Source organism: Xenopus laevis, chromosome 8L (genome assembly GCF_017654675.1).
Source record: "Xenopus laevis strain J_2021 chromosome 8L, Xenopus_laevis_v10.1, whole genome shotgun sequence".
Classification (NCBI taxonomy): domain Eukaryota; kingdom Metazoa; phylum Chordata; class Amphibia; order Anura; family Pipidae; genus Xenopus; species Xenopus laevis.
In genome coordinates, this window is record NC_054385.1 from 29,658,208 (window position 1) to 29,681,374 (window position 23,167).

The window sequence follows — 23,167 nt, forward strand, 5'->3', positions numbered from 1 at the left end:
ATTTCCCTCGACTTTCTGTGATTATGGGACAAGTTGCAAATCGCAGGTTTCTCTGCATTTTCAAGCCTTTTGATCCATCTCAATTCCTTGCCAAAATGATGAAGATACACTTCCCATTGGTTTCTATGGCATCTCAATAGGTTTCAGTTGCACAGGAGTTATATGTTCTTTTTGTGGTTGTTTTTTTACAAAATAGCAGCATTGTAATGGATTTCAATACATCAGCCCCTTATACTTTCCATTACAAAATAGAAATATTTTAAGAAATATTATAATATTATATTCATAAGAAACTGTACCTGGATATCTCTCCATGTTCTTCTGAGAATGGCCTGGTTCATCGCCTCTAGTGTTTTATAGAGGTATCTCAGTTGGGCTTTGGCCTTCCTCTTGTCCTGCTGGAACTCGGACATCAACCTCATCTTCCACCACCTGGTGTTTCTCATGCTCTCTTTGGCCATCCAATAATCATAGAGTGCCCATTTCATTTGGCATATGATGTCCTGCCTCATGCACTTCAAATAAAGGGCCGCCAGTGGTCCCTCAAACTCCATGATCTCACAGATCCCCTCCTCCTCCATGTAGATCCACTCTAAGCCCTAGAGAAATATAAGAAACAAGAAGACATTAAGTTTTCCAGCAGTTTGTGTTTAATCCCCAGTAATAATGAGAGTAACAATTTCTTCCCTTAGGCACAATAAGCAAAGCAATATGTATTTATTACCACTAGGGGAGCTGTTACATTGATCTCTATAGACAGAGCAAATAACATGGCAACTCTCACTAGTAAGTTCTAACACTAAATATGGGAATTGTAAACCCTGTTATATTTCTATTTAATCACATTTACATGGAAGATACACAATGTTTATCATTGGGTTAGTATCCCCTTTAACCCCTCGGGTACCTTTGTCAGCAGCCACTTTAGAGAGCAGACTTACCTTCTGATTGCCTTTTATTGAAAGGCGGTCCATGATGGCACGCAGGCCCATCTCCGACGCCCCTGTAAAATAAAATAGAGATTTGGGAAGGTTAGAGTTAATGTGGAGAGGTGCCATATGTATAGGGACAGCACAAAGGAACAAGCACATTTACTAATAGGATTTATTTGCCATGATATTATGCCCAGCGCAATAGTAAATGAGCCCTATTTTAATGTGCATTTAATGAACCTGTTGAACTGTAATTTTTCTAATGCTAATGATTGGCTCCCCATCTGTCTAAATTGCATAATACATAATTTGACCCACTGAAATTTTCCTACGGAGCCCCATGTTAGGGGTGCCCTGGAATTGGAAAACATACAGTCCAGTTTTTAGTAGTGGAATAAAGTGCATTGCTGGGGTGGGGCTGTACAGTCAATTTCAGGGACAATAGTGGGTTGGGACCAACCTGGGGGACTGCCATGTACAGGGACAGATAAAAGATGAATCCCCCGACTCACAAATCTACAGGTGAGAATAAAGAAGAACAGCTATAGCTACATCTATAATGAGCAGCATGGCAACTCCTACAGCCAAGGGATAAGCTAATCTTACTGTTCCAAGCACATGTTATAGAGGGGGAAATACAGGAGCAGTACCTTTGTCCAGAGGATCCCAAATGGGAAGATGTTATCTCTGGCAGGGGGTCACTGAAGTCTTCTTTCTTCTTTGTCTTCTTCGCTTTGCTGCTCTCTCTCTTCTTCTTTCACTGTCTCTCTCTCAAATCTCTTGTCTCTCTCTCAAATTGCCGTCTCTCTCTCAAATCGCTATCTCTCTCAAATCTCTCGGGATATTTCACTTTTTGGGGAGAAATAAGAGACTGTTAGAAGGAGCAAATTAATGCCAATGAATAAACTACAGATCCCATAATGCACTGTGAGGTCTTTACCCACTATAAGGCTATTATGGAAGTGAGGGACCCTGACTGTTGTTGCGTGTGCTATTTAGCTGACAAAAATGTTGGGCAACCAGGCTGTAGACTTTTATCACTGGCATGTGGAAAGGGCCTTCATCTCCCATGATGCACTATAAGGGTTGACCATAAGAGGTAGGTAGCGTTTGTATTGCTTATAATGTCATGATGAGGGCTGGCTTGTAACAGGACTACAGATCCCATCATGCTCTATGATTCCTTGGTTATATCAATACAGGGGCCATCATTCCTATTGAATCCATTTCCCCTGCATGTACCCAGTGTGCCTGCTTCCCATAACCAGCTCTGCTCTGATCAGTGCCCCCTGCACCCATAATGCAGGAATCCTAAGGGCAGACATTTATTCTTCTGATTTGTGCTACTTGTCTTTCTACTTAAGCCTCTCTGAACCGTCCCCCACTCTAGTGCTGAGGCCACTGACTGTCGCTACGATGAGTGTGACCGTTGGCAAATGACAGTTGGAAAATGACCGTTGGCATTTACAGCAGAGGCAAATAAAATTGTCTAATGGTTCAGAAAAAACTACAAAAACAAGTAAACCAAACACCCATTGCCTTAGAACTATAAGTTTTTCTGCTCTCACTCCCATTAGAGAGGCAGATGGGGAGATTTTAGGCACTTTGACACCCACATGTGTTAGTAGATTGGGGGGCAGGGCTGCCATCAGAAGCCCATTTTCAGCTGATTCCCTGTATAAGTGTAATATGTAGGTGTCTGTATCCAAATAAAAAGACAAGTCAGTATTAATGGAATATATGTTCAGTGCCTCTCAACAGGCTGCAGTCCCCGTGTACAATTACAGACATGTCACATGTAAATAAAGTAATAGCCAGAGAGCACAATGGATCTTATACCATCATAGTGTATTTATTGCAGGAAAGTCATGCCAAGTTGCCTTAAATGACTCCCCCCTTTCCTGCTTGTCACACACATGTCATTTGGAACAGTTTCATGACAAGCAGCTCCCCAAGCAATTAGAGTGCTAGGCAATGGGACAATTTTGGCAGCGATGGCCCCACTACCCAAGCTACTATAAATGATGGGTGACAAAACACCCGAAATTGCCCTTTGTATCATCTAAATATGCCCCCCCTGCTCCCCGTAAATGGATCAGCTGCTCTTACCTCTGAATCCAGAAATGAAATAACGGTCATCTGTACCTGAGCCGTTACATCACCTTCCTTGCAGCTTTCAGCCAATCAGAGCTGAGCTGGGAGTGATGTCATGGAGATAAGGCATGATATCCCAGTAACTGACAGCCAATCACATGCTCAGGTACAGATCAAACTTGCACAGTCTAAAACAACACTAATAAAGTCCAAACATGAGCAGCTTTAGAAGCAGCGCCCCCATCAGATCTCCTGGGACCCCTGACGGGACTCCCCCTGTCCCCATTTAGATCTGTGTCTGTCACTGAACTACAGCTCAGGTACTAGTTATCACAGGGACTGCTGGGTAGTTTAGCAATGGCTAGAGACATACACAGATCAGTGAGACAGTGATGGGGGCAACCACTGAGGGGGTACAGGGGGTTCTGCATTCAGTGTAACTTTAGTAGCAAATGTCACATATAGAACAAAAAGTTTGATCCTGTTGTGCCACATATTTCTGTATGTTGCACTAGCAGGGAGGATGCTGGGAGTTGTATGCCCCAGTATATAAAATAACATCTTTTCTATCGCTGCCGGCCCAGTCCGACCCTGTATGTTGTTGATCCACATCTTGGCTTTTGGGCTGGAAGCTGTAGCCCTGATCCAATGGACTGTTAATTGCCTATGACAAAGCTGTAGCTACAATGGTGCATTATAATTGTATAATTATATTATGTTTTATATTCAGGAATGTGCGTTTGTCCCTCTTTTGAGTGAACCATAGATACAGAGGTTTTTCTGCTCACAGTGAAAGCTGCAGGGTCTGTTGTGAAGCACTCACTGAAGCACTTAGTTACTCATGTAACCCAGCACCTAATCATTTGCCACCTAATCATCTGCAATATGTTTCCTTCTCAAGTGATGACAGATTTGCTTTAAGTAGAAAGAGATACAAAAGCAACAAAACCTCAATAACCCTCAAACTGACATTTATACAAAGGGAAGTATTGTTAGAGACTGTGGAATTATGGGAGATAAGCGTATGAGCTCACACTCTGGTTTGCTTCCCCTTTATCCATAGCTAAGCATGGTGTAACTCTGTCCCATTTTCTCCACAGATGAAGGAGTATGACAGAAGGCGACCACTCCAGCACCAACGGGAGGAAAGAAAAAAGAATGAGATCCTGATAACCCGGCACAGCTCTCTCCAGAGCCAGTGAGTCAAACGATCCTGCTCATTCATTGATCATCCTGCCCTGTGTATTCATAACTATCTCTCCTATTCCAGTCTCTTATTCAAATCAGTGCATGGTTGCTAGGGTAATTTGGATCCTAGCAACCAGATTGCTGAAATTACAAACTAGAGAGCTGCTGTATAAAAAAAACTAAATAACTCAAAACCCACAAATAATAAAAACCAATTGCAAATTGAATATCACTCTCTATATCATACTAAAAGTTATGTTAAGGTGAACAACCCCTTTAAAGTTGAACTAAACTCCCCTTTAGCCAAAAGTCCCACTGCCCCCCCCGCCACTGCCCCCCCTGCTCAGTGTTACCCCTGAATTGTGTCCCATCTAGAAATAGTGACGCACATGCAGAGTCAGTGCAGCGGACCTCCGCATGCAGATTTCTCCAACTCTGCATGCGCCAATACGGTGCTCACATTACTGAGAATACCGTAGATGTCGCCCGTGAGCTCCGCTGCGCTGACTCTAGATGTGCGTCACTATTTCTAGAGGGGACACAATTCAGGGGTGACACTGTGCAGGGTGGGGCTAGCAGAGCAGGGCCATTGGGGACTTTTGACTAAAGGTGGGTTTAGTTCTCCTTTAAGATCAATGATAGGTACCTGTATAAGGAACACCTGGGAGTAGAATAAACATGGTGACTCCTCTATTTATATCCAAATACTCAATGAGGTTTTTAAATGAAAAAGGAGCACTGGGCAGGCAGAAAGGTTAAGTATCATCTCCACTGTCTTCTCTTAATGTATTAAGACTCTTGTGATAGGGCCATAATGGAGGCTGTTCCTGCTGAATTGTGCTTAGTACAGGGGAATACCTATGCTGCTATAGTTTTATGGGATGTCTTGGTGCTGGTGTCTGTATGATATTTAGGGGCTGTTGCTGTTACATTGTGTTTAGTACAGACGAGTATTACAGACTATGAGAGACCAGGGAGGTGCCAGTGATATCAGGGGTGTAATTGTTGCCTTGACAAAAGTGCAAATGGAATATCTGCTTTACATTCACTGACTATGTCCCATATAATGTCAGGCCATTCCCCCTTTTCCCTGCAGGTAAGAGACGTAACACATAAGACAAGGGGAGAAATCAGAATACATTTCCCTCTTACTATTTCCATTAGACAAAGGGACAATAAAAAGTGAATGTGAAAATCAGATGTTAAGTGCGGGTGCAACTGGAGTTCTGCAGAAGTTCATTTCAGTCCATTTAGTAGATTTGCTGCTTTGTAACAACTCTCTCCTGTTCCGCCATAATGGAGAATGAAAGGGATCTAGGCCTTAACTCCCACCTGATCTCTGTTACTTTCTTTTTAGACTGAGAATCACTGCATACAGATTTCCAGCATGAGATGCTCCAGCTACTGTTGAACTACAAATCCCACAATCCCTGGATGTTGTTGGCAGATAAGAATCCCAGGCAGCATAAAAGAAGAAGATGATTGGTTGAAGAATGGGATGGTATATTCCACTGTGTCTCACAGCAGGGGGGTCATTGATGGTAATGTTCCAGCCATGAGACGTCTATTCCATTTCTGAAACAGAAAGGTAAAATTCAACCATTATTCATTATATTCTCCTAAAATCCCAGCTTGTAGGTCAGTTAAAGGGAGATTGAATAGTTAGAAAACTCCAGGTATGGATGGACTCCCACCCAACTGGTATAAAGCTCTGGTAGAACAACTAGCCCCCAACCTTTTAAACACGCTGCAAAAATTCTTTGAAACTGGAGCCCTCCCCCTCTAATTTCCCCCAACCCCCCCTTAGGCTCACAGTGTCATGCAACCCCCTCCCTCACTCTGTTCCATTGTGAAGGGGAGGTTCACCTGTAAGTCAACTTTTAGTATGTTGTAGAATTGCTAATTCTAAGCAACTTTTCAATTGGTCTTTATTATTTATATTTTATCGTTTTTGAATTATTTGCTTTCTTCCTCTTCAGACGCTTTCCAACTTTCAAATGGGGGTCGCTGACGCCATCTAAAAAACAAATACTCTGTCGGGCTACATATTCATTGTTATTGCTACATTTTATTACTTGTATATCTATTCAGACCCTCTCCTAATTATATTTGTGTCTCTTTGTCAAATCAAAGAATGGTTACTAGGGTTATTTGGACCCTAGCAACCGGATTGCTGAAATTGCAAACTGGAGAGCTGCTGAATAAAAAGCTGAATAACTCAAAAAACACAAATAATAAAAAATGAAAACCAATTGCAATTTGTCTCGGAATATCAGTCTCTAACAGTTGATTTAAAGGTGAACAACCCCTTTAACCAGGCCTCCCAGATGATGGACTCACAGCTCACACGAGTAAGATCATCATTCTGCCTTGAGCTGTGTAAGGCCTGGAAATGTGCCTTTGAATTGCCTCACCTATTGTTTATCACCTTGTGCAGTTAACCAGGCCAATGCCAGGCTCCCAACTTCAGATGCCCCCATACAGTTCAGCAATCCATGATCTTGCCACTGTCCATTCAGCTTCCTCAAGCACAAAACCTGCCTGTAGGGCTCCTCGGAGAATGCAGCCTTCCATGCTGACAAGCACAGAGGTAACTTTGTCATTGGAATTTGGCACAAAGGGAGACCATCCTAGAAGCCCAGTGACTCCTAGAGAATAAACATGATTTCACATTATACAGTATTATATATACAGCCTGTTGTTTAAACTTTTCCCCCCAGTCCTCCCAGATGGAGATGAAAAGCTTCCATTTTACAGATGGAAAACAGAATATGCAGACGGCCATGCAAGTACAGTACTCCTGTCAGTAAGAGTGCGCTGAATGTGGCCTTGGGCAAGTCAGAGCGTGAATTTAGTACCCCCTTATTCCATACTGTACCCCCTTCCTTCCATACTGTACCCCCTTCCTAACATACTGTACCCCCCTTCCTTCCATACTGCGCCCCCTTCCTTCCATACTGCGCCCCTTCCTTCCATACTGTGCCCCTTCCTTCCATACTGTGCCCCCTTCCTTCCATACTGTGCCCCCTTCCTTCCATACTGTGCCCCCTTCCTTCCATACTGCGCCCCCTACCTTCCATACTGTACCCCCTTCCTTCCATCTCCCCTCCTGTTTCTAGCAACACACAAGAGAGTCTGTCCCAAGCGTCCGTGTCCGATGATCAAGTAAGGGTTATGCAGAACATAAAGGCAAAGTTGACCAGTGTTTACTAGTCTGCTGCCATTTGAATATATAAAGCTGGCAGTTTATTGGTTGCTGTGTGTAAGGGCAAACCTTGTCAATGTTTGTGCATAACCCTGTGAGTGTGAGTTTCAGCTCTATGACATGGAAACTAATTAGCAGCCAACCTAGAGGAAACATGCTGTGTAGATTAGGATAAATAATACTTCCTTTCCCCGTCCTTCCCTATAATAATCCAGTCCTGCCTCTCTCATTACACGCAGTGACTTGGCCATTTCATTGGCTGCTGCCTGAGCGCCGCCTTTCAGCATGTGCCTGGCTATGATGGCCGCCTGCTTGCTTGTGTGCTTTAGGTTATTGCAGGTAACTAGACTGGCAGGCCAAGAGTTACTTCTTATATTTTCTTGTATTCACTATAGACTTGTCTCCCAGGACAAAGCAGTGATACTTACCCTTTAACGGCTGCAGAAAGCAATGAGATAAGGATCAGTACGTGGCAAGTGCCTGGTGGTACCGTCCCGATTTCTTTATCTTTAGAAGCAGAACGAGGGGGCAGATGGTGTCGTAACATTTGGAAGTCATACGGGCAGAATTGAGGTGTTGATTGATGGCTCACCCTGTTAATAATGGCACCATGTGTCTGTGGTTTGTCCGGTGGCAAAACAAGTGGTCTCCATTTATACCATTACTCTCTCTGCACCTGGGCCACTTACTTAAGGTTTTAATTTCAAGGCCGAGCTCTTCTAGCCCAGTGGAAAGTCACCCGGCGGGGGCCATCAGCCAAATTGGGCTTTGTACAGGGACACGACTCTCAACAGGTAAAGGCCGATCATGTGACAAGGAGTAATCTCATGTGAAACATCTTGTTCATATTCATGGCCTCCTGGTCTGAGTTCTGTGACAAGAGACAAGACAAGACAATACTCATTTAGTCCTGTGCTAGAACTGAATCAGCGAAGGCAATAACTGTAATTGCAACACCTCCCAAAATAAAGGCCTGGCTTGAAAGACTGAATTTTGGATCAGCCATCCCTAATGTCATTACACTGCGGCTCCTAGATGGCAAGGTGACCTCTGGAGTCACACGGATAAACCAGACTTTAGCCCAAAGACTACCTGTTGTCATGACTTAAACAGACTTCTGTGTATCACCGGAAGCAGCATCTTTTTCTCTTTATTGCCCCTTCTACCCCCCCTTATACTCTGTGGCCATGAACTGTCTCTTGTGCCCCATGATTCTCTCTCTTTAAATTCACATAAAGCCACAAGGAATCTTGCTCACGTTTTCTCATTGGTGATTCTCTCTCGCTGCCCTTATTAGACTGGGCGCATCCTGTTTTTCTATTGATCTGCCCCATTTCATGAACTCCTCTGTAGTCTATAATATCTCTTCCTCTTCTGGATTGTTGGGTTACTTTTCTATGATGTGCCACTGAGAGACCCAATCCCCCCACCCCATTGCCCCCCAACAGCAGTTGTGCATAAGTCAGACTGGAGTGAAGCCACAGTAGCCAAAAAATGAACTTGTAACAAGCTTTTTAGTGACCCGCATGAGCACGGCCTATTCTGTAAGGCACATTGACATCTGTAGACAACACTGATTTATGGAGCGGTCCAATTGTGTCTCTTTATGGGATAGACAATCCAGTGTGGCTAGTGCCAGTGCTCACCCATGAAGATCACTTACTGTATGATTGTGACCTGTACACAAGCTCACTGTCCCGGCTGTTCACTAACCAATCAAAAGTGTCGATATAGGCAGTAGCAGTCACATTAACCTTAGAATATGTACCCGGCTGTGACTTGGGGCTTCTGATCAGTGACAATCTAAAGGTGGTATGGGGGGGGGGGGTTGTACCATAAGATGGGTCACAAGCTCACACTGTTGCTCTATAGAGAGACCATAATAAATATATTGGAGCTCCCCGCATTTATTTCTTAACTGAAATGCTAAGATTCCACTTTATCACTTATCAAATCAGTAGTCACAGGCAGATGGACAAACTGCTGTCCCCTTCAAACCCGGGCTGATGGGGGTCGTAGCTCAATCCCAGCATTAGGGACACACTTTACCTTTGTTATCACCGTCCTCGGTTGTCACCATCAGTGTGACATCATTTTTACCAGCTGTGACATCATTTTAACCAGAAATCTACCCAGAGTTTCTTTGCATTTAGGATAAATTGCCACAGTCCAACTGTATCTCAGACTCACGTCGCCCAAACTGCCAGTAACGTTTACCCCCCCAGAACACTAGAACTAATGTATATGTATATGATGTTTGTAGATCTAGGTATAACACAAGGGCAAAATAATAAAGTGGAGGTTTAAGATCTTTTCTTTCTTTTCTATAAATGGAATATATTATGCAAGCGAGGAACACCACCCACAATGCTTTGCTTTTTGCCCTGAACAGAAGACCCTGCAAGGTGCAATATCATTTTGTACCCCACCCGTCCCCAAGATCAGGCGCCTGTAAGATCCTTTAGTTTATACTGTTAATATTTATATTACTGTCATGTGATTGTGTACGGATGAAGCCGTATTTATGTGAGTATCATCTCTAGAATGGGGATTTATTACCCAATGAGACTCGGTCTGAAACCTCCATCCCTTACATTTACCCCCTGCACCCGGTCCAAGAGGAGAGCTCTGTGTAATACTGTCATGTGATTGGCCATCTCTCTTCCCAAGGTAACAATGTTAGTCTGGCTGTGTATAAATGCAATGTACAAATGTGTATGTGTTACACTTAATCACCAGAGCTGTTACTCTGCATGCCCTATGCTCACTGTGTGTGCCATACTCTGCCTGCCATATGTTCTCTGTGTGTGCCATACTCTGCATGCCCTTTGCTCCTTGTGTGTGCCATATTCTGCAAGCCCTTTTGCTCCCTGTATGCGTTACTCTGCCCACCCTTCGCTCCCTGTGTGTGCCATACCTTGCCCATTCCATGCTCTGTGTGTGCACCATACTATGCCTGCCCTATCAGGGGTGCTCCACCAATGAGGCGAGTTCAGACACCCTTTATGCTCCTTCTGTGCCATACTCTGCCTGCCCTATGCTCCTTGTGTGCCATACTCTGTCACACCTATGCTCCCTTTGTGTGTCATAATCTGCATGCCCTTTGCTCCCTGTATGTGCCATACTCTTGCTGCCATACGCTCATTGTGTGTGTCATACACTGTGTGCCATATTCTGCCCACCCTTTGCTCCCTGTGTGTGCCATACTCTGCCCCTATGCACCCTGTGTGTGCCATACTCTGCCTGCCCTATGCTCCCTGTGTGTGCCATACTGTTCCCGCCCTATGCTCCCAGTGTGTGACATACTGTGCCTGCCCTATGCTCCCTGTGTGTGCCATACTCTGCCTGCCCTATGCTCCCTGTGTGTGCCATACTCTTCCAGCCCTATGCTCCCAGTGTGTGCCATACTCTGCCCGCCCTATGCTCCCTGTGTGTGCCATACTCTGCCTGCCATATGTTCTCTGTGTGTGCCATACTCTGCATGCCCTTTGCTCCTTGTGTGTGCCATATTCTGCAAGCCCTTTTTCTCCCTGTATGCGTTACTCTGCCCACCCTTCGCTCCTGTGTGTGCCATACCTTGCCCATTCCATGCTCTGTGTGTGCACCATACTATGCCTGCCCTATCAGGGGTGCTCCACCAATGAGGCGAGTTCAGACACCCTTTATGCTCCTTCTGTGCCATACTCTGCCTGCCCTATGCTCCTTGTGTGCCATACTCTGTCACACCTATGCTCCCTTTGTGTGTCATAATCTGCATGCCCTTTGCTCCCTGTATGTGCCTTACTCTTGCTGCCCTACGCTCATTGTGTGTGTCATACACTGTGTGCCATATTCTGCCCACCCTTTGCTCCCTGTGTGTGCATGAACTCTGCCCGCCCTATGCTCCCTGTGTGTGCATGAACTCTGCCCGCCCTATGCTCCCTGTGTGTGCATGAACTCTGCCCGCCCTATGCTCCCTGTGTGTGCCATACTCTGCCCGCCCTATGCTCCCTGTGTGTGTCATAATCTGCATGCCCTTTGCTCCCTTTGTGTGCCATACTCTTGCTGCCCTACGCTCATTGTGTGTGTCATACTCTGTGTGCCATACTCTGCCCACCCTATGCTCCCTGTGTGTGCCATACTCTGCCCGCCCTATGCTCCCTGTGTGTGTGTGTGTGCCATACTCTGCCTGCCCTATGCTCCCTGTGTGTGTCAGACTCTGCCCCCTATGTTCCCTGTGTGTGCCACACTCTGCCTGTCCTATGCTCCCTGTGTGCCATACTCTGCCTGCCCTACGCTCCCTGTGTGTGCAGTATTCTGCATGCCCTGTGCTCCCTGTGTGCGGCATATTCTGCCTGCCCTATGCTCCCTGTGTGTGCCATACTCTGCCTGCCGTATGTTCTCTGTGTGTGCCATATTCTGCATGCCCTTTTGCTCCCTGTGTGCGTTACTCTGCCCGCCTTCCTTCCCTTTGTGTGCCATACTCTGCATGCCCTTTAAACACAAAGTAGTGCTACACACACTCTCACCGCTCTTTGCAGCGTCGGGTGCCGTCTGTGACCCTGGAGTGCTGCCGAAGTATTTTCTTGTATACTCTGCATGCCCTTTTCTCCCTGTGTGTGCCATACTGTGCCTCCCCATGCTCCCTTTGTGTGCCTTACTTTACTCGCCCTATACTGCCTGCGTGTGCCTCAGTCTGCCCGCCCTATGCTCCCTGCGTGTGCCATACTCTGCCTACCCTACGCTTCCTGTGTGTGCCGTACTCTGCCTGCCCTATGCTCCCTGTGTGTGCCATAATCTGCCCGCCCTATGCTCCCTGTGTGTGCCATACTGTGCCTGCCCTATGCTCCCTGTGTGCCTTCCTTTGCCTGCCCTAAGCTCCCTTTGTGTACCATACTCTGCCTGCCTTATGCTCCGTTTGTGCCATACTCTGCATGCCCTTTTCTTCCTGTGCGCGCCATACTCTGCTCGCCCTTTGTTACCTGTGTGCCATTCTCTGCCTGCCCTGTGTTCTCTGTGTGTGCGCGCCATACTCTGTGTATGCTCCTTGTTTGTTTCATAATATGCCTGCCATACTCTGCCTGCCCTATCCGGGGTGCTCGACCAATGAGGTGAGTTGAGACACTTGCCTCAGACAGCAGTGCCCCTCTGGTTGCCAGGGGCGGCAAATATGCCATTCCTGGTAACTAAGAGCTGAATTTCCATTTTTCAACCTGCAAATTTAGCTCTTTCAGTGCAGAGAGTGCGATTGTGCATTCTGCAGTAGTGACTGGACCGCTCACAACCCCCACGGCGTGATGTGGAATGCCCCCAACCCCTAGGCGCTGAAAGGCGAGTGCTGTGGGCAGGGGTGTGGGGCGGGAAAATGATGGCTGCCTCAGGCGGCAAAATTGACATGATCTGCCCTATGCTCCCTGTGTGTACCATACTCTGCCTTTTGCTCCCTGTATGTGCCATGCTCTGTCTTTCCTGCACTCACTGTGTTTGCGCCATACTCTGCCTGCCCTCTGTGTGCCATATTCTGCCTGCCTACGCTCCCTGTGTGTCCCAGTCAATTGATAGGATGGCTTTGTTGTCATGGGGAACAGGGCAGGAACTAGGGGTAGCCAACCTCCTAGGGTGCAAGTTAAGAGAGGGTGCTATTAAAAGGGAAAAAATTGCAATGTTTCTTCTACAACATGCTTCTGCATGAAGCAATTAGGAATGGCTAATGCAAGGGGCCAGGTGGAGGGGGTGGAAGACATGGCGTTTCCAGAGGGTAACCGTGAGTACCCAAAAGTCATGGCCTGCCTCTGATGGGGAATTTGCATGTTGGCATAGAACTAATATATTGATGTTTGTAGCCTTTTGTGTCAGGAACCCAAACTTTGACATCCACATTGAGTAAAGAGATTGGCCAGTAAACCCCAACACTGGTTGCCCTGCCTCCTTCGCTATGACCACTATTATAGGTTTCTGCATGGACTGGGGAAGGTGACCCTTGGTTTGGGATTTAGCCAAAGTCCTGTGTACGTGGGGAATTAAAGTTCTGGTTCTCGCCAAGTAACAAGAGGCCGGAAACCTGTCCAGCCCGGGGTTTTTATTTGGGAGGGAGACTTTGGATGGCTAGTTAGATTGGGGAGTCAAGTTAGGTCTTCTGTGGGGGGTCTAATGAGTTTAGTGGTATTCAAGAGAGGTGGGCATTTATTTGGTCTGAAAAGACCAAGTCCGGACATATAAAAGGTTTCATAGTAGGCAGCAAATTCGTCTACACATGATATGGTGAGGTTCAAGTTTGTTGGCACCTATTGCTGTGGGAGCCTCACCTGGTACAGTTTTACAGCCAAATTCACAGCAGCAAATATTTAAATTTTTTGCTTCTCCAGGAAACAGAATGAAGTCTTATAGTGGCAGAAAAAAAAACCTCAAATGCCAACGTCAATATCTGCATTTCTCTAGAGATTTGTTTTTACTTATAAATAAAAAAAAAAAAAATCCATTGACTCCAGTGCATTTCTAAGTTTAAAGGAGAAGGAATAGCATTTTACAATTGGGGTTGCCAAAAGTTAGGCCTAAGTGACTATTTTTACTTGTCTGACACCCCGCGCTGGCGCTCCGCTTAACAGAAAACAGCACCAGCTTGGGGTTTTTCTACAGAGCACCATGGAGAGATTTTCGTGCTTCATCGGTTTTCAGACACATGCACAGTAGAGCGAAATAGGTGTCTTTTTCGTTAAAGCAACTGCGAGAAGACCTGAAGAAGCAGGAAGAGGATCTCTCCATGGTGGTCGCTAGAAGAACCCCTGGCCGGTGTGGTTTTCTGCTGATAGGAGCGCTGGCCGGTGGGTGTCAGCTAAGTTAATGCTATTCCTTCTCCTTTAATTCCTCTAAACAGAGTTAGATTTACAAAAATGGAAACAACCTTTAGGTGGAATGAAAAGTACTTTTTCTTACAATCCAAGTTCTCTATAAGGGGCTGTTATTAAAGGAATAGTTCAGTGTGAAAATAAAAACTGGGTAAATAGATAGGCTGTGCAAAATAAAAAATGTTTCTAATATAGTTAGTTAGCCAAATATATAATATATAAAGGCTGGAGTGAACAGATGTCTAATAAAACAGCCAGAATCCAACTTCCTGCTTTTCAGCTCTATAACTCTGAGTTAGTCAGCGACTTGAAGGGGGGCCACATGGTACATTTCTGTTCAGTGAGTTTGTAATTGACCCTCAGCATTCAGCTCAGATTCAAAAGCAACAGATATGACCCATGTGGCCCCCCCTCAAGTCTCTGATTGGTTACTGCCTGGTAGCCAGGGTAACCAGTCAGTGTAAACAAAGAGAGCTGAAAATCAGGAAGTAGTGATCAGACTGACATGTTATACATCAAATCACTCCAGCCTTTATACATTACATTTTTGGCTAACTAACTATATTAGAAACATTTTTTATTTTGCACAGCCTATCTATTTACCCAGTTTTTATTTTTACACTGAACAATTCCTTTAATTCAACACTCACAAGCTAAGGTGTGGAGTTTATTAAGAGTGCACCACTGGGACTGGCCAAGGCTCGTCAGGAGATCAGGGCTGGATTTACATAGTAAGTGCCCCCTAAACCCACTGCCGTTCGTCTCCCCTTTATTTATGCAAAATTCCATCATCTGGACTGGAACAATGGGGATTGGCACACGGGAAATGAAAAAAATTATTGTATCTCCAACTCATCCCCTATGTCTTTGAACCAATGTGGGTGTCGTTGGACTGCAGCCCCTAAAATCCTGCCGCCCTAAGCCCGGGCCTTTTCACAAATCTGAGCCTGCAGGAAATATAAGATGAATGTAAGCTTTGATGGACATGGAGAGGGACATACATCACCTTGCAGATAGGGCCCCAGCCAGAGCTCAACCACAGCTGGGGCTGTACATTCCAAACAAGACCCACCTCACCCATAAACAAACACAGATAGGATTTGATATATATAGACCTCATTTATTCTGCATGTAAAAGACAACCACACAAGGCTGGATTCAAACTCATGTCTCCAATGAGCCAAGTCTAATGAACTTACCACTAGGCCATGTTTCCCTATGCTCTCTCCTTTATATTTAAGAACTTGTGATTCTCCCCAAAGTGCCACAAAGTTGTGGGCTGTCCTGCTGTAAATACAGGTGTTTGCTGGAGGAACAGATCCAGCGCTGGCTCTTGATTGGCTCAGATTCACCTCTTATTTTCTTGTATAACAAATGGGCAACTTTAGTGTTGACTCTTCCTCCATTTGCTATGGAGTATTAATAAGGGTGTGAGCAGATATCAGAGACCTGACCTGGTAGCCTAGGGGTAAGTGTGTTAGACTTGGCTCACTGGGGACATGAGTTCAAATCCAGCTGTAGTCTGAAAAGTGTTTTGTCTTCTCTCTAAGTGCTGAATACAAATGTCCATGATATAATTACCAAAGACAAGGCTTATTCTCGTGCAGTGAGGTGGCTCGATGGGTAGTACTCCTGCATAGCAGAACTCAAGGGCCTGAGTTCAAATCGTGACTGTGTGTAGCGATGGGGGTGTGGTCCGTCCCACACCCAAGAGAAGCAGATGGGGGAAGGTGGTGAATTGGGCCGTGTGGCTGCACAGCAGCACTCATAAGCAAGTTCAAATCTCATATGTAGATTGTAAAGTGGGCAATAATAACATGGTTGGAACACATGGCCTTGCAGCTCTGGGGCTCTGGCTGGTCAAAAAGGGCGGCTCCTGATGATGGTTGGGTTCCAAGACCCAAGGGCAATTTGTAATAAAGGTCGGAGACTAAGCTCTGACTGGGGCCCCATCTGCAAGGCGTTTGTGTGTTCCTCTCCATGTAATTAACCACTTCAGATGAGCCCCACTGGGGCAACCCCCGCCCCAGTGGTGCGCTCCCTCACCTGGTTAAGGCCAAGGAGGGAGAGTACCGGGCCAAGGTGAGAGAGAGCCAGGCCAAAGGGGGAGTTGAGCCAGGGGGTTATCAAGAAGGAATGGGTGAAAAAAGTGGGACTTGGTAATGTTTACATTACTTATCCTATATAAGTTAAGGGGATGCATAACCCACTCTTTTTCTGGAATGGAACTTGAACAGCCTTTTGGAGGAGTCATCATTCTGAGTTGACACCCAGCTATCATGGGGAATCAGACTCAGGAGTCATCTTTCTGAGTTGACACCCAGCTATCATGGGGAATCAGACTCAGGACCCAGCCTTCAGGAGGAGTTGCCCTTCCAAGTTGAAACCCTGCTATCATGGGGAATCGAACTCAGAAGCTTTGCTTTACAAGGGCAACCAACAACCACCAAGCTATTGCATCCCTTGATACAAACCATTGATTTTTCGTAAATACATAGCGTATACAAGTTCAGACAACACTTTAAAGGGATCATTTACACTAGTGCTACAAGAGGAATCAAACTCTGAACACCCATGCACAAGGGAAACCAACAACCTCTGAGCTATTGCATCCCTTAGTACAAACTCATGCTTTTTTGTTAAAGGGGTTGTTCACCTTTGTAACAAATTGGCATATCTAACAGTTCACATGAATAGAACAAACTTTTCCATGGAAATAGTTAACAGAAAAAGTACAGTTCAAGAGATATTCACCTCAGAAGTGTCCCTGTACTAATCCTTCAGTTCCACACAGACCCTGTGCTGGGAGGGGGTCACTGACCCCCAAAAACACTACAGTGTTCACTTCCTCTTCCTTATATGACATCACACATTGTACTGGCAGCTAACTTAACTCCTATTGGTTGTGTCTGCTGTCAATCTGCCACTGCTTCCTGTGCTGGGGAATTTGAGCAGCATTCAGGTACTGAAGAGAAACTGTTACAAGTTTGTGAGAGGGAGGAGGAGTGTGGGCTGTGTGCTGCAGAGACTTCAACTGTGCAGATGGGGGGGGGTCGAGGTGCTTGAGACCAGGAGTTTTACGGATAATAGATCTTTCCATAATTTGGATCTTCATACCTTAAGTCAACTAGAAAATCACATAAACATTAAATAAACCCAAATAGTCTGGTTTTGCTTCCAATAAGGATTAATTATATCTTAGTTGGGATCAAGTACAAGCTACTGTTTTATTATTACACAGAAAAAAGAAATCATTTTTAAAAATTTGAATTATTGGATTATAATGGATACTATGGGAGATGACACTTGTACTTTCCAGAAATATATTATTTTTTTGGGGGGGGGGGTCCATGTATTATTTGTGTATTTACCTCATAAAAAATCATTATTCAGCAGCTGACGTGACTTCCTGGGACTATTTGTATGAGCTTGAGGCTTTCCAAGTGAGTTGAATTTTTGTGCATAAACTAAAATATTTTTCTGGTATAATTCCCTATATCATGAAAAATATAACTTTTTAATTTTTTGGTATTTAGAGCGCTAAATCTTGTTCCAGAAGTGGAACACTTAAACACTTAAAAAAGGTATCGTTTTCCTAGGTAAATTACCACCCCCCCCCCCCCCCAGGAGAGCGCGCAAAATGTTCAAAAAACCTACCTGCCCTCAACACTGCTCTGCCTGTCACTTAGGGCTGCCACCTTACCCCTTTAAAACCAAACACATATGAAATCCACAGCCTGCATGGCTAATTAGCAATTCATTTAGATGCATGATACATGGCTGCACAGAAATCAGTTCAGTCTGCAGCATCTAAATGAGTTGATAATTAGCCATGCAGGCTGTGGATTTCATATGTGTTTGGTTTTAAAAGGGTGAGGTGGCAACCCTACTAGATGTGTAAGTTACATACGTTTCTCAGCAAGTCAGTGCTGGTTTTGTTGCAATTTTGTAAATAACTGACATTATGCTTAATGCCAAAGATATTAAAAGGTAAAAATATAGAAAAGCCAGTATTTATTCCCAGAAAAGGTTGCAGCCCTTTGGCACTCCATTCAGTTATAGCCTAGGCAGAAGGAGAGTGCCAGAATTGGGAGAACAATGTTGCTCCTTCCTTTTCTGCAGTATTTGTCTGCATGGCTGTGTGATTGTTTGTTACAAAGCAGGTTTGTTTATATGCTGCGTCTGTAAACCTCTGCCATTACAATTGAGTAATCAACCAAAGATCATTCAAATTATGTGACTGGTTACAGTTCACAAGCACCCAATAAATTACTAGGAGGAGGGCAGTAGCAACATCCAATAGGAAACAAGTAAGGGCAAAGCCTGGGCATGATGATGTCATCATATAGGAAGTTCTTGGTGTGTCAGGTTCAAAATAGGCCACTCCCATCACTTCAGAAAACTGGTCAGAGAGGCAGGAGAAGGACTGAGTTAATAGGTATAAAAATTAGCTTTTACAATGGCATTTTTACTTTTTGTTATGGAAAATGGTTTTTCTAACACATTGAGAACATTGTTAGTGGTTTCATAAGATTTGTACATTGAAGGTGAACAACCCCTTTAATATATAGCGCATACAAGTTCAGACAACACTATAAAGGGCTCACTTACCCCAGTGCTACAAGAGGAATCAAACTCAAGTCCTTTGCATTACAAGGGGAACCAACAACCTCTAAGCTATTGCATCCCTTGATACAAACCACTGTTTTTTGGTAGCTATAAAGCTCAAACAAGTAAAGCCAACACTTTAAAGGGATCAATTACCCAAGTGCTACAAGAGGAATCAAACTCAGAACTCTTGCATGCAAGGTAAAGCAACAACCACTGAGCCACCACAACCCTAGCTACAAAGTACTGTTTTTCAATAAATAAATAGCTCGTTCAAGTTCGAGCAGCACATTAAATAAATATATATATATATTTAGCTAAATAGGATGATTAACAGCTAACATCATATACTCAATTGACTTTATTTCTATATAAATGAACAAATCACAGGCAGATGTTTCTTTATTGAGATTCACTTTGGAATTAGAAAGAAAAGATGGCGCTGCCCTTATGCAGGTGAGATGAGCAAAGACCACTTGTAACTGCCACATCCTTTGCACTTTACCACTTCTTGCGACTCTTTGAGATTATAGACGGCAATAAGTGTGTATTTGGCACAAGTGCGACACAGGAGCAGTGTCTCCCCCTCACTTGCACCTCATTCATTTGGCCTGGGCTCCTGGGGGAGTTGGACAGACTGATGGGGACTCGGATAGGAGGCAGGGGTTAGGGTTCTCCTTCCTGGAGGAGATGTGCCATTCTTTTATCTTCTTTTACTGGTTGTAGTACAAACTGATACAATAAAACGTGTGCTTCTTTTATATGTTCATTTGTGTTAAGTTTTATGTTTAATAAATAACGTTGTCCTTCTCTAGCCGCTGCCTGGTGTCCAGTTATTGGGGGAGAGGGACAAGAGGCAACGCAGACTCAATGTTGTATTTGTTGTAAAGGGAACCAGCGTGAGAATAAAATATAATAAAAGCTTCTTCTCATGGAACTTTCCATATATAATCTTAAAATTCTGCAACATTCATCTCCTGCCACTTTGTTTTTTGGAGAAACAGTTCCCTCCTTACAATTGAAGGGAGCAATACAATAGTCAGACTTCCAAGACTCACTTCATAGCTGCATTGTTGGCTAAGTTCAATCTAGTCAGTGGCTGATAAGATTCATAAAGCTATAGTAAAAATGTATGTATTATACCTTTAATGTGACTGCGGTAGGCAAATCCATTATGGAAAAGGACCTTGGAGTCCTTGTAGATGATAAACTTGGCTGTAGCAAACAATGCCAGTCAGCAGCATCAAGGGCAAATTAGGTCTTGAGCTTTATTAAAAGGGGCATAGAGTCAAGGGAGGAGGGGGTCATTCTTCCACTGTATAGAGCACTGGTAAGGCCCCATCTAGAATATGCCGTACAGTTTTGGTCTCCATCACTCAAACAGGACATTATTGTATTAGAGAGGGTACAGAGAAATAAGCTGGTAATAGGTATGGAAAATCTTAGCAAGTGAGGGAATACAGGGTTATAGAAGACAGCTCATAGTACAAGTTGATCCAGGGACTGGTCCTGCTTCATCGTCAGAAAGGAATTTTTTTTAGCTTAAAGTAGCTATTCTAAGATCAGCAAAACGGCACAGGAATAAGGGTACACAAAGTATTAAGGTGAGGGTGCAGGAACGCCGCATGTAGGCCGAGCTATACCGCACAGCAAATTATTTCCCTATGGAGATCTCTCTTATACCAAATGCCTACAGGGTCAAGAATGGTCATGTCACATAGATAAATATGCATTTTTTAAAGGGGCAGTATATATAAAATACCGAGAGCTATATTATGCCACAACAAGTAGTTCTGCATTTCACAAGCAATGTGTGATACTAAATGGGCAGTTGTATAAATCATTAAAGGAGAAGGAAAGGAACAAAACAATACCGATCTCCTTGTGTTGTACTACTTAAGACCTCCTGAAACACTAGGTTAAAAAAGTGCTTATGTCATTCAGATCTCCTAAAATCCATGTCTTTTTTTGCATCGTTTTTAAATTCAGGCAGATGCCATGTTAGTTATAAAACGACGGCTTCCTTAACCTCTTTTTTTTAATTGGGCATGCGCCAAAAAAAAAGTTGACCCAGAGCGCGTCAGTAGTGAAATAGTCATCGATATTGGCCTCTCTGCCTGCCTGCTCTGTATGGAGTTGCTGTCCCCTCGCTGCGCACCACAAGCGCTTCATGCAGACTGCTATCCCCACTGATTCCCTTGCATCTCCTACACAAAAAAAGCTCCTCTTCTGATTGGGTGGGGACGTGGGCACAAGGGTCAATGATGATGCGCTCATAGCCATCATCATTGGGAGTAAGGCTGCGCCCAGAGTACATGCGCACTACAAGTAACTTCTGCCTAATGTGCATCACGGCAGCAGAGCGGAAGATGCCTGAGATAAAGGTGACGTCACCCAAGATCACACGCTGCCATCTTGGGAGAGCGACACTGCTTAAACACCAGACCGGGGAGAACAGATTGCGAACTCTCTGTATGTTCCACAGCCTTTACTTAAAAGGCTATCTATGTTTTGACTTTCCTTCTCCTTTAAGTGCTATTTTTGCCCATACAGATGACACACCATGGAATCAGACATGGGTCTAGAGGAGCTTAGGAAGGACATGACCCATACAATTACTACACCCAAGACAAAAAAAAGAAGTTGATTAAACTTTTCACAGCCAATTTAAAAAATGCAGGATTTGAAAACATACCTTGCGCAAAGAAGAACAAGGGGTCTGTCCAGACTCTGGACCAACTCTATCATCTCATCCAATGCCTTTACAGCAGGTAGAGGGTAGTCAACAAAAAATGACAAACAGGACCCCTCTACCTCAGCAAAACCCCCTCAACTAGAGGAATTATTTGATTGGATTAAATATACCATCCAAACATCCATCAGTCAACCCCCTGCTCATACTAACAAACAGAGGGCACAACTTTTTTAGATACAAATTCATCTGATGAAATCAGTGATCAGGATAATGATCTAGATCCTGGAAAACTCTCAGCCAGCGAGATCTCCTCTGATGACAGGGATAATCAATAGCGGGTCCTGATACAGCAAATGTCTATTTTGTGAGATGTTAGCTACACTAGAGATCAAGGATGAGACAGCAGCCACATCAAAGGCTGACAGGGTCTTGGGAGTTCAGCCCAGAAAGTCTAGAGATTTCCCTATATTTAAGTCACTGTCCCAGTTAATAGAGGATGAATGGTCAAGATCAGACCTTTGCCTTACATTAACCCAACATTTCCTTAGCACTTACCAGGAACAACAAAGAATTTAGGACAAGGCTCCTAGAGTAGATTCAGTAGTAGCTCTTCTTTCTAAAAACACGACGCTACAGAGGAGGCGGCATTTAAAGAGACAATGGACAAAAAGATGGAGGTCTCCCTTAGAAGGGGGTCCACCCATGCCACAGCAATTCTGAGACCAGCGGTGGCATCTGCAGGCCTAGCACGTACAGCTAGATTTTGGTGCCAGGAGTTACTAAAAGTCCCTACATCATCAGAGGAGTTACAGAAGGAGCTGCAACTCCTTTGCTCTGCATTAGCTTTTCTGTCAGATGTAGCCATGGACACGGTAAGGCTGGTAGCCAAGGCCTGAATTGACACAACAGCAGCCAGATGGGTTCTATGGCCACGTCATTGGTCAGAAGACACAGTATCCAAGACCAATTTGCTTAACCTCAGATTTACAGGTGATACAATTTTTGGACCTGATTTAAAGCAAATTATAACGAGAGATAAGAGCACATTCTTACTATCAGGCAAGAAACCCAGGTCAGAGGTTTCAAATAGACCATACAATAGACAATGGAGCTCATAAGGGCGCCCCTTTCATCCCTTCCAGAACTCCTTTCTTCCTTAACAACCTAGTGGAGATAGCAAGAGGGGCAGACTGGCCTGGTCCAATCAATCTAGACAAACCAGAAATACAGGCCCCCTTAAAAGACCACTTTGGCCTGACTCTCACAGACCATGTTTAAAAGTGGTAGGCGTCGTCTTCAAGATTTCTTTTGTATATCTGGTTTGATAAACTTGGCTGTCAATTATGTAAAACATGTAAATGGTGCCTTCTATTACTTCAATTGCATTGGACCTGTCTTACTCACTGAATCTAAATGCATGCCGTGTAATCACTTTTTTTTTTCGTTCTGTTAAAAAAACTGTAAAACTCTTAATAAAAAATTAAGTTACAAAAAAAAAAAAAGATTTCTTCCAAATTTGTCTCACATACAGGAAAACTGGGTACTCTCCATCATCAACTAAGGGTACAGAATCCCATTTCACAACCTACCACCTCGCACATTCAGATGCTCGTCCACCCCA

At 44.3% G+C, this 23,167-nt stretch overlaps 1 protein-coding gene across 3 annotated transcripts in view; it reads left to right on the top strand.

Annotated features, from left to right (window-relative positions):
- LOC121396962 overlaps positions 1-23,167 on the top strand; it is a 338,181-nt gene that overhangs the window by 32,190 nt on the left and 282,824 nt on the right. For 2 of the 3 annotated variants that reach the window (XM_041572628.1, XM_041572627.1), the window contains one exon: positions 4,127-4,224. The gene's annotated coding sequence lies outside the window, so the exon portion shown is untranslated. Of the gene's footprint in view, positions 1-4,126; positions 4,225-5,571; positions 5,803-6,651; positions 8,609-23,167 lie in introns of those variants that run through there. The other variant, XM_041572629.1, reaches the window with a different exon arrangement.